Source organism: Tupaia chinensis, unplaced genomic scaffold (genome assembly GCF_000334495.1).
Source record: "Tupaia chinensis unplaced genomic scaffold, TupChi_1.0 Scaffold000489_1, whole genome shotgun sequence".
NCBI lineage: Eukaryota > Metazoa > Chordata > Mammalia > Scandentia > Tupaiidae > Tupaia > Tupaia belangeri.
Genome location: NW_006160001.1, coordinates 1,360,031 through 1,369,953, shown reverse-complemented (window position 1 = coordinate 1,369,953; position 9,923 = coordinate 1,360,031). Strand labels below are relative to the sequence as shown.

The following is a 9,923-nucleotide window of genomic DNA, read 5'->3' as shown; positions in this document are numbered from 1 at the left end:
TGCGTGTAGGGTAAACTAAAAATCTGAGCGAAGGTCACCCTTTGAAACCAAGGGTCAGGGAGAGATATGCCTCTTTCTTCCTCAGAACCACAGAAAGAGACAAATGTTCTGCTGAGATTGCATTAGGATAGTTCAGTGGTTCTTACTGGAAGGGATTTTGCCTCTTCCCCACCCAACAAGGGTCCATTTAAAAATTATCTGAAATACTTCAGGCTGTGATAATGGAGGAGGGGCCAAAGGAGGTGTTCCTGACATCTAATTGGTAGAGACTAGAGATGCTATTAAATATCTTACAATGCACAAATGTGCCGAGGTTGAGCCAGCAGAGCCAGCAGATGGTATGGTGATTAAAGTACTGGACTCCCACATGGCTGACTGTGATTTGAATCCCCAACCTGGCATCTTGATTCCTCACTTTCCCTTTCTCTCTCTCTCATCAAATTAAAAAAGAATCACAGTAGGGACCAACAGGTGACATAAAGGTGATGTCACTGGACTCCCATGTAGCTGACTGCAGTTCAAGTCCTGGACCTGGTGGCTTAAAACTCATGCCAAGTGCATATGTGTGCATGCCCAAAATCCCAGTGGAGAATGGAGGAGAAGGGACTGTGGTGTGGCCATCCCTCCACTACTCTATACTCAGATTTTCTTTCTGTCATCTGTCTCTCCAGTGAGTGCATGCACCCTATAGCAAAACTCTTTCTCAAAAAAACAAAAAAAAATAATTATTTTAATTTATTTTAATAAATTAAAAAATTAAATTAAATTAAAAAGAATTATTTAATTATTAATTATTTATTTCAATAAATTAAAAATTAAATTTAAAAGAATTATTTAATATATTTTTAATTTTTTTTGAGAGGTTTTTGCTATCGGGTGTGTGTGTTTTTTTTGAGAGGTTTTTGCTATAGGGTGTGTGTGTTCACCAGGAAGACAGAGAGATGTGAGCCAGGAAGCAAGAAATCCCCCCCCCCTGGGGGGGAATGGCCATGCCACAATCCCTTCTTCATTCTCCTCTCAGGATCTTGGGCATACACGCACATGCGCCCAGCATGAGTTTAAGCCACTGGGTCTGGGACTCGAACCGTGGTCGACTATATGGGACATAGCTATTATGCCAACTGCTGGTCCCAAATAAATAATTTCATAAAAAAAAAAAAAGGTCTTAGGTTGAAAAACCCTAGACTAGACATACCTCAAGAACTAGGACCTAGGCAACATGTCAGCTAAGTAACAAATATGCTAAATGTCCAATATTATTGTTGCTCTGGATCATCCTGCTGTCAATATGAATCCAGGTTCTGGACTAGTGGCCTCAGGAAGAAGTAGTAGAGACAATATAACTTTAAAGTTGTCACGTAAAGGCAGGTTGAAAGAAAAAACTAACCAACCAATCAATAAAATGTCTATAACATAGAACTTTAAAATATCTGGTGAAAACTAGTAATAAAAAATAAAACCCAATAAAATCAACAAATAAGATGTAAGTTTTCCTCAAATTAAAATAAAACAATCTGAAAATGAATTTAAGAATTTAAAATAATATTTAAAACAAAAATAGGCAGATATTAGGAAAGAATATATGGATAAGAAAAATTAAAAATTAAAAACTTATAAATAAAAACTTCTTTCATTGAAGCAAAACTCAATAAATGAGATTAAGTCTGGATTGGACATGAATAAGGTTAACAACAATCTTGGTCTGTTTGAAACAGATGTTTCTAGGATATGGGACATTAGCAATTAAACCAGAAAATGCCAGGTCAGTTTGTCACTCTGGTCACAGATGAAGAAATAGTTAGTAAATTGGAAAGTGACACTGATAAACTGATTTAGAATTTATCACAGACACATAGCTAAAAAATGTATAATAATGAAATCATGGAGACTAGATTGAGATAAACTTTTACCTGGTAGAAGATTTTGATAAACAAAGCAACAATACCAAAAGCAAAACAAAACAAAAGACAAAGAATAAGTGGTGGAGTAATGGCTTTGAAGAGATACTGGCTAAGAATTTATAGAATTGGAGAAAGCCATTTGATTTTAGATCAAGGTTGACAACTATAACCTATGCAAACAAATCCAGTGTGTCACCTATTTTATAAATAAAGATTATTAGTAAGCAGTTATATCTATGTTACATATATTGATGGCTGCTTTCATCATATGATGGCAGGACTAAATAGCTATAACAGCCTAAAATATTTACTATTTGGCTCTTTAGAGAAAATGTCTGTAGATACTTGCTTTAAATTGATACTCTGAGTACTAAGCAGGATAAGTAAAAATAAATTCACATCTCTGAAGCATAGTAAAGTAGAAGAATATATAGAAATATATAAGTAGGAATGACGAATTTTATTCACAGAGAACACAATTAGACTTGAATGAACACCTAATTAGCAACAATAAAAGTCAGAAAATAATGAAGTCTAAAGTAATATGGAGAGTTACTCTCAATTTAGAATATTTATACTTAGCTAAACTATCATTTAAGAGTGAAAGTCAAAATATATAGTTTTTTGTCATATAAAGACCAATATACATTACAGTATATAATATTAATATTCCTTTTTCAGATTGGTGTCCTCTTCTGCCATGATCCTGATTGCGTGGGGATTATACATTTTTATGTCTCTGTCCTGCTTAACTGAGGCATGATCATGTGACCGACTTTTGTCAATCAAATGTAAGTGAAAGTGCTGTTTATCTACACTAAACAGAAGTTTTAAAAACTATGTCTAGGGAACCAGCAGTTAGTGTAATGGCTATGTCGCTGGACTCCCACGTAGTCGATCGTGGTTCGTGTCCCGGACCGAGTGGCTTAAAACTCACGCCGGGCGTGTGTGCATGTGTGCCCAAGATCCCGAGAGGAGAATGGAGGAGAAGGGATTGCGGTGTGACCATCCCCCCTGGGGGGTGATTTCTCGCTTTCTGTCTCTATGTCTTTCTCTGTCTGTCTGGTGAGCGCAAGCGCCCTATAGAGAAAACCTCTCCGAAAATAAAGAAAAACCAGAAATAGATTGTGCTTGATGGGCAAATGTACTGTATTGAGGTCCTTGTTATGTCTGGGAGGAGAGTATTAGAAATATTGAACTAATTTTAGAAATTGTTAGACAATAGGGAAGAATTATATGTACTTGTACTAGAAGATATAGCCAAAGTTGACAAGTAAGATGTGAGAAACAATGATTAACATGAAATTTTATGAATTATATCGATTGCTATAACAGAGCTGGAGCCAGCCAAAATGGAGAGTTAAAAGTAATGTGAGAAATGGACATATGTATGAAAGAGGAGGCATTAGAAAGTGCTGGGAAGGGGCCAGATGATGGTAGAGTGGTATAATGTGATACTGTGCAAGGTAATCCCACATGGGAAAGCTCTCAGTTCAAGTCTGGAGATCTCTCTGAGTATGCTGAGCATGTGCGTGTCCAAGATCTGAGATTGACTGAAGACCATGATAGATTATGGAATCAAGACACTGTTGGGGAGTACTGTTTCTCTTTCTCTCTGTGTCTCTCTTGCTCATAGAAGAAATAAATAAATAAACTTTAAAAAATTGTTTAAAAAGTTCTTGGGTAAAAAGAACAGAGTAAAATAAATAGTACTGTAACAAATTATTATCCATATAGAAAAATATGAGAACCCTACCTCACATTACAAATGTAGATAAAATCCTAATGGCTAAAGATCTGAGCATGAAAATTAAACTTTAAAAATATCTTGAGGAAACATTATAAAAATAGCTTTAGTATGGGCATAGAAAATAAGTTCTTTAAAATAATATCAAAAATGGAAATAATAGATGCCTTATTTTAAAATTTGACAGTATTAAGATGAAACATTTTTGTATAAAATAAGACACCAAAAGTAAAGTTAAAAAGAAGTCATTGGAACCAGCCGATGGTGTAATAGTTTTATCACTTGATTCCCATGTAGGTGACAGTGGTTTGAGTTCCAGACCCAGTAGCTTAAAACTTATGCCAGGGGGACCAGCAGTTAGAGTAATAGCTATATTGCTAGACTCCCATGTAGTCTACTGCAGTTCAAGTCCTGAACCCGGTGGCTTAAACTCATATTGGGCGTATGTGCGTGTGTGTCCAAGATCCCGAGAGGAGAATGGAGGAGAAGGGATTGTGGTGTGGCCACCCCCCTTGGGGGGTGATTTCTTGCTTTCTGTCTCTCTGTCTTTCTAGCAAGCGCATGCACCCTATAGCAAAAACCTCTCCAAAAAAAGAAAAAAATATATATATGTCAGGCACGTGTGTGTGTGCCCAAAATCCTGAGAGGAGAATGGAGGAGAAGGAATTGCGATGTGGCCATCTCTCCTGGGGATGATTTCTTGCTTTCTGTTTCTCTCTCTGTCTCTCCAGAGAGTGCACGTGCCCTATAGCAAAAATCTCTCCCTTAAAACAAACAAAAAAAAAGCCATAGATTGAGATAATTAAACTTGTAATGCATGTTACTGACACACTGGATTAATGCTTAGAATACCTAAGGAATTCCTATAAATCAACATGTAAAGACAATCTGTACAAAAATGGACTGAGTATATAAGTAGATAATTTATAAAAGAGGTTATCTAAGTGGTTAATAAACTAAGAAAAACAAGTTCTATCTCAGTTGTAATTGAAAAATTTAAATTGAAATGACATCTTGGACTGGGCCCATGGCCTAGTAGATAAGGGAGCTGATCCCACATAGGTGACTGTGGTTTAAATCCTGGCCCTGGTGACTTGGAGAACATACTGAACACATGCACATCAATGCCCCAAACCTCAACAGTATGAAGAAATTAAGGAGAAAGGATTGAATTGTGGTCCTGCCCTATCAAGGGATGTTTTCTCCCTCTCCCTCTCTCTCTCTCTCTCTCTCTTTGTTTCTCTGGTGAGTACACATACTTTCTGGAAAAAAAATCAAAGTATATTTTTGCATACAGCAAATTATTAAAACTCTACCAATAAACCTGGCAGTATCAAGTTTTAAGGATGATGTACAGAAATGACAACTGTTACACAAAGCTGGTGGAATGTAAATTGTTAGAATGATTAGAGAACAATTTGTTAACCTTCTATGTAAAAAAAGGTACTTATGGGGATTGTCATAATTTCATGAGCTCCTGCATATTAGAGCTCACTACTGTTAATTGCCCATATCATTCTCCTTCTGTATTCACTGAAAGTTTCTATTTCTCCTCAGGAAAATATTTATTTATATCAATGTTTGGAATGGAAAATAATGGCAACAAATTAAATGTTGGAGAATAAGTTGATAAATTGCAATAGAATTACAGAACAATTCAGTGGACTTGATTGGAGCTTCATGTGTCCCAAAAACATATCCTGAAAACATACTAATGTAGAGTGAAAAAAAAGAAAATTGCAGAAATCATTTAAAAAAACAGATAATACAAGACTCTGTATTATCTTATGAGCTCCCACAGATGAAATAAAAATATAAAAACATCGCTGAGAGGGCTAGACACTGCTCTCACAGTAGGTGTTCCTTGGCTGTGAGAAGGAGTAGCCTTGAACTGGAAAAGGACTTTCTGTCCTTTCTGTCTGTTTCTGAGGGCTTTAACTCCTTTGTATTTTCTAAACAGATGGGAAAAAAAATGGTAACATACATTAAGTGCGGATGGTGTGTATGTGAGCATTGGTTATATCACTTATTTCATGGTGTGATATTTTACAAAAAGAAGGACATGAGAAGATAGAAAGGTCAGATGGAATGCACGCCGGAGAATTAGGGAAGTGGTATTGAAGTTACCAAATCAAGAACTGGAGCTCCACCCCAACTCGCATCAAGAACTAGGGTGCCACAAACTTAGTGCATTCTAATGTGCGCTCTGAGAAGTGGTTCATATGCCCTCCTGTATGTACTGACCTGGTATATGAATGAAAGATATGAAGGGTCTTCAAACAGTTGATGGAAAACACATATTTTGAAAAGTATTCATGAATTTAAAAGTTTGCACCAAAATAAACTTATAAATCCTAAAAACGATATTTACTTCATGTCTTAAAACTCTCTAAAGTTTAGTCAAAAAGACTTCATTCCTCAGTAATTATCAACATATAAAAATATTGTGCATTATTAGAACATCTGCGTCTCCATTTTTTTTTTCATTTTTAGAAAATCCTATAAGTTGAAAGATGTACCTAAAAATACTTGTCATGTGAACAACTTATCATTCTATTCCATAGGATTGTGAAGTGAGTAGTTCCATCTAAGGCTAGAGATAAACAAATTAAGTCAATTTTTACTGGGCAGATGAAGTAGAATCCTATTGCCCTTTTCTTCCACTTCTAAAATCTCCAATCATATTATAAAGAAGAACTTCAGAGAATGCCTAAACCGGCTCTGTACCTTTACTGAGCTGCTTGAGAGAGCGCTGAAGAGACTGGGTCAAAATCCCACAGTGAGAAATGGACAGTTTGAATCTGGAACCTCTTGCTCCTTGCAAGGTTGGAGGATGGGCTCAACTTCGTGTGTCTAAAACCCAGCAATTTTAATATCTGACATTTCGTTTTCATAAATCACCATGTGCCTTTGTGCTTCATTTCCACAAATTTCCACAGTTCTCCTGCCAAATTATATGCAGAGGGCAATTACATGAGAATTTCCCAATAAGCATTTGGGCCATGATATGGTCCCATTTTGGCTCACTCTCTTCCTGGACAGTGCAGCCTAGAGGATGCTGGGTTTCATCATGGTAGATGAGCTTGAGAGGAGACAAGGGGGTATTTAGTTTTTTAATCCCACTTTTTGAACCCTGGTATGAAGAACCCCAAAGCCAGAATCCCGTCACTCTCCTATCCCAGTGACCTCTGTAACCTTTTCATGAAGTGAGTTTGCTGAAATTAGGAAAATACCTAGTGGCAGTACTAGAAACAGCTAGGACAGATGATACCCTGATCTAGCAAGGAAGGTCACTAGCTGGAAAAATGGTCCCTCATGCTCCTAAAGGTCAGTCCTGGGCTTTCCATTGAGCACTGGTTTGTCTTTCTATGCACCTACTTTATCGTTAGTAGCTGGGAGACTAAGCAAATTACTAACCTTCTGCAAGACTGATTTTTCTCTAGAAAATGGGGCTAATAGCAGGAACTACTTGTGGGGATTGTCATGGTGATTTCAGGAGCTCATGCATGTTAGAGCTCACTAGTGTTAATTGCCTGTATTATTGTCGTACTGTATTCACTGAAAGTTTCTATGCTTCCCCAGGAAATTATTTATTTGGGGTTAGAAAGGAGGAAACCAACACTTAGCCAGTGTCCAGCCTGTGCTTGTGCCGTAATAGGTGCTTAATTGCAATCTTACTTTCCACAACATTCCTGTGGGTAGTTACTGTCATCATTATCACTACTAGATGAAGAAACAAGCTGAGTCGAAGTGACTTGTGAAAAAACACAGAACCAGGAAGCAAAGCGAATGTGTAAAAAGCGGGAGTATAACCTTTTGGTTGTATTCTGATGCCTTTCAAGGTGAAAAGGTAGAAATTTTCTTTTTCTTTTTCTTTTTTCTCTTTTCTTTAATATGCTACAGATCTTTCTGCTACTTGTTACAGTGTCAGAGGCAATATTTGGCCTCTTTATGTATAACCTTAATAATCTACAAAGACAGGCATATACTTACCATAATTACATAGGAAATTCACACCTAAGCCAGTATAAATAAGCAAATGTAAAATATATTATCTAACAGGAGGAAAATTTATGTTAGAATTAGTAAATAGATATGTATTTTTTATCTAACTCTTTTCCTAATAGTTCTGTCAATGGAAAATAATAATTAGACCATGTATATAAAAGATGCTTATGGTAGTCTTATCTATATTGTCATAAAGACAGGAAAAGAAAAAAAAGAGAAACAACTCAAAACAAAATCTCTAACTCTATTGCAGTAAAGAAAAAGAAAAAAAGAAATCATTGAAGTGCCTAACTATATGAAAATGATTAAAATAAATTATGGAATTTAAACAATTGTTAAATATGATTTATCATTAAAAATGATATCATACCTCAGATATTAATTAAAATTTTAAATATAAAAGCAGGTGAGAAAAAGTATATAAAGTATGATCACACAGAAAATTATGTTTAGGGACCAGCAGTTGGTGTAATGGCTATGTCACTAGACTCCCATATAGTCGACCGTGGTTTGAGTCCCAGACCCAGTGGCTTAAATTCACACTGGACACGTGTGCATGCATGCCCAAGATCCCAAGAGGAGAATGGAGGAGAAGGAATGCAGCATGGCCATCTCCCCTGGGGGATGATTTCTTGCTTTCTGTCTCTCTGTCTCTCTCTGTCTTTCTGGAAAGTGCACACACCCTATAGCAAAAACCTCTCAAAATTTATGTTTATAATATGTATTTAAAATGATGAAATTTTGGATGAGTTTATGCTATGAGTTTAACAATAATTTTTTTCCTAGGTTTCCCCTAAAATTAGAGAAAATGTTTATAGTTTCATTTTTGGGTATCTGTATTTCTAAGAAGGTCTTTGAATAGTACGTGCTATTTTCATAATAAAACAATAATAGGGTCAGCTGGTTGCATGGCGGTGAAGGTGGATGGATTCCATATGGCCTGTGATTAGAGTGCCAGACATAGCAGCTTGAGAAACATACTATGTGTGTGTGTGTGTGCGTGTATGTGCCCAAAGTCCTGAAAGGAGAAATAGAGAAGGGATTATGGTGTAACCATCCCCCATGGGGTGCTTTCTCACTTTCTCTCTCTCTGTCAGTCTCTTTGGTGAGTGCACACGCCCTCTAGCAAATTAAAAAAAACTAGTAATCTTTCAAAAAAAGCATTACTTACATATTAAACCAAATATACACTACCCGGTTATACTTTTTTTCTATCATCTTTTTCCTCTTAACAAAAATTCTAATAGGTCTTTCTAAACTACAGTGCCTTTATTTGTTTTATTTTTTTTTTAAGTTTATGTATTCGATGAACAAGAGAGACACAGAGAGAAAGAGTGAGAGAGAAAGAGGGAGAGAAAGAGATAGCACTTCCTAACAGGATCCTGACACCACAGTCTACTCCTTGCTCAGTCAGGGTGGATCACAGGCACAAAGGTGCCAGGTCCTTTAGGCAGTGTCTGTCTCTACCTGCAACTTTTCCATGTGGAATTCTCTTACAGAGACTCATTTACTGTTGTACCACTCTTTTTTTTTTTTTTTTTTTTTTTTTTCTTTTCAGAGGACCTCAGTAATCAAATCAAGCTGTTTTCTAAGAATCCTGGACCTAAAGACCCAGTTTGGAAACTCTAGATAAAGTTTTGTTAGGTACCACCTCCACCACTGAGTGCCTTCTCCAAGTGTGGCTGCAGGAAGGTTCATGTGCCACCACTTCCTCTGTGCTGTGCACTCCCCTCTCCTACTCTGTGACTGCCGCTCAGACTGTCCTTTCTCACTGTCTCACCGGTGGCAAATTACCATCTGTCACCTATATGCTTTCCCCATTCTGACTCAAAGAGCTCCCTGTCTAAAAATAGGGGTGAATGAACCCTTTGTCCTTCCTGTTGCGATGTCTACCATGGACTCCCACCTCCCAACTGATCAAGTGTAGGAGTCATTGTCACAGACCCAGTCTTCTCAATGGGATCAACAAGGGAGTAATTCTCTCTATGATAAGAAAAGGGATAACAAATTAACAAATTTCCATCCGGGGTTTAGGAGTGGGCGTGCAGAGATAGGGTGGGATAGAAGACTGGTTCTAGACTCTGGAGCATAAGAACATGGCATGTATTTTGGGAGCCAATTTTTTACGAAGAAATAATGGGAACCCAAAGCAGAATATGAATGCTGTAGTTTTAGCTCATTATAGGTTAAATGAGTATAGCTGAGAACCCACAAGCTATTTTAAATGTGTTCCAAATAATGAGTTTCAATTAACTTTGGGTACATGA

General features: G+C 36.9%; 1 protein-coding gene across 2 annotated transcripts in view; it reads right to left on the bottom strand.

Annotated features, from left to right (window-relative positions):
• Positions 1–9,923, bottom strand: part of FYB1 (FYN binding protein 1) — a 180,748-nt gene that overhangs the window by 170,225 nt on the left and 600 nt on the right. The window lies entirely within an intron of this gene.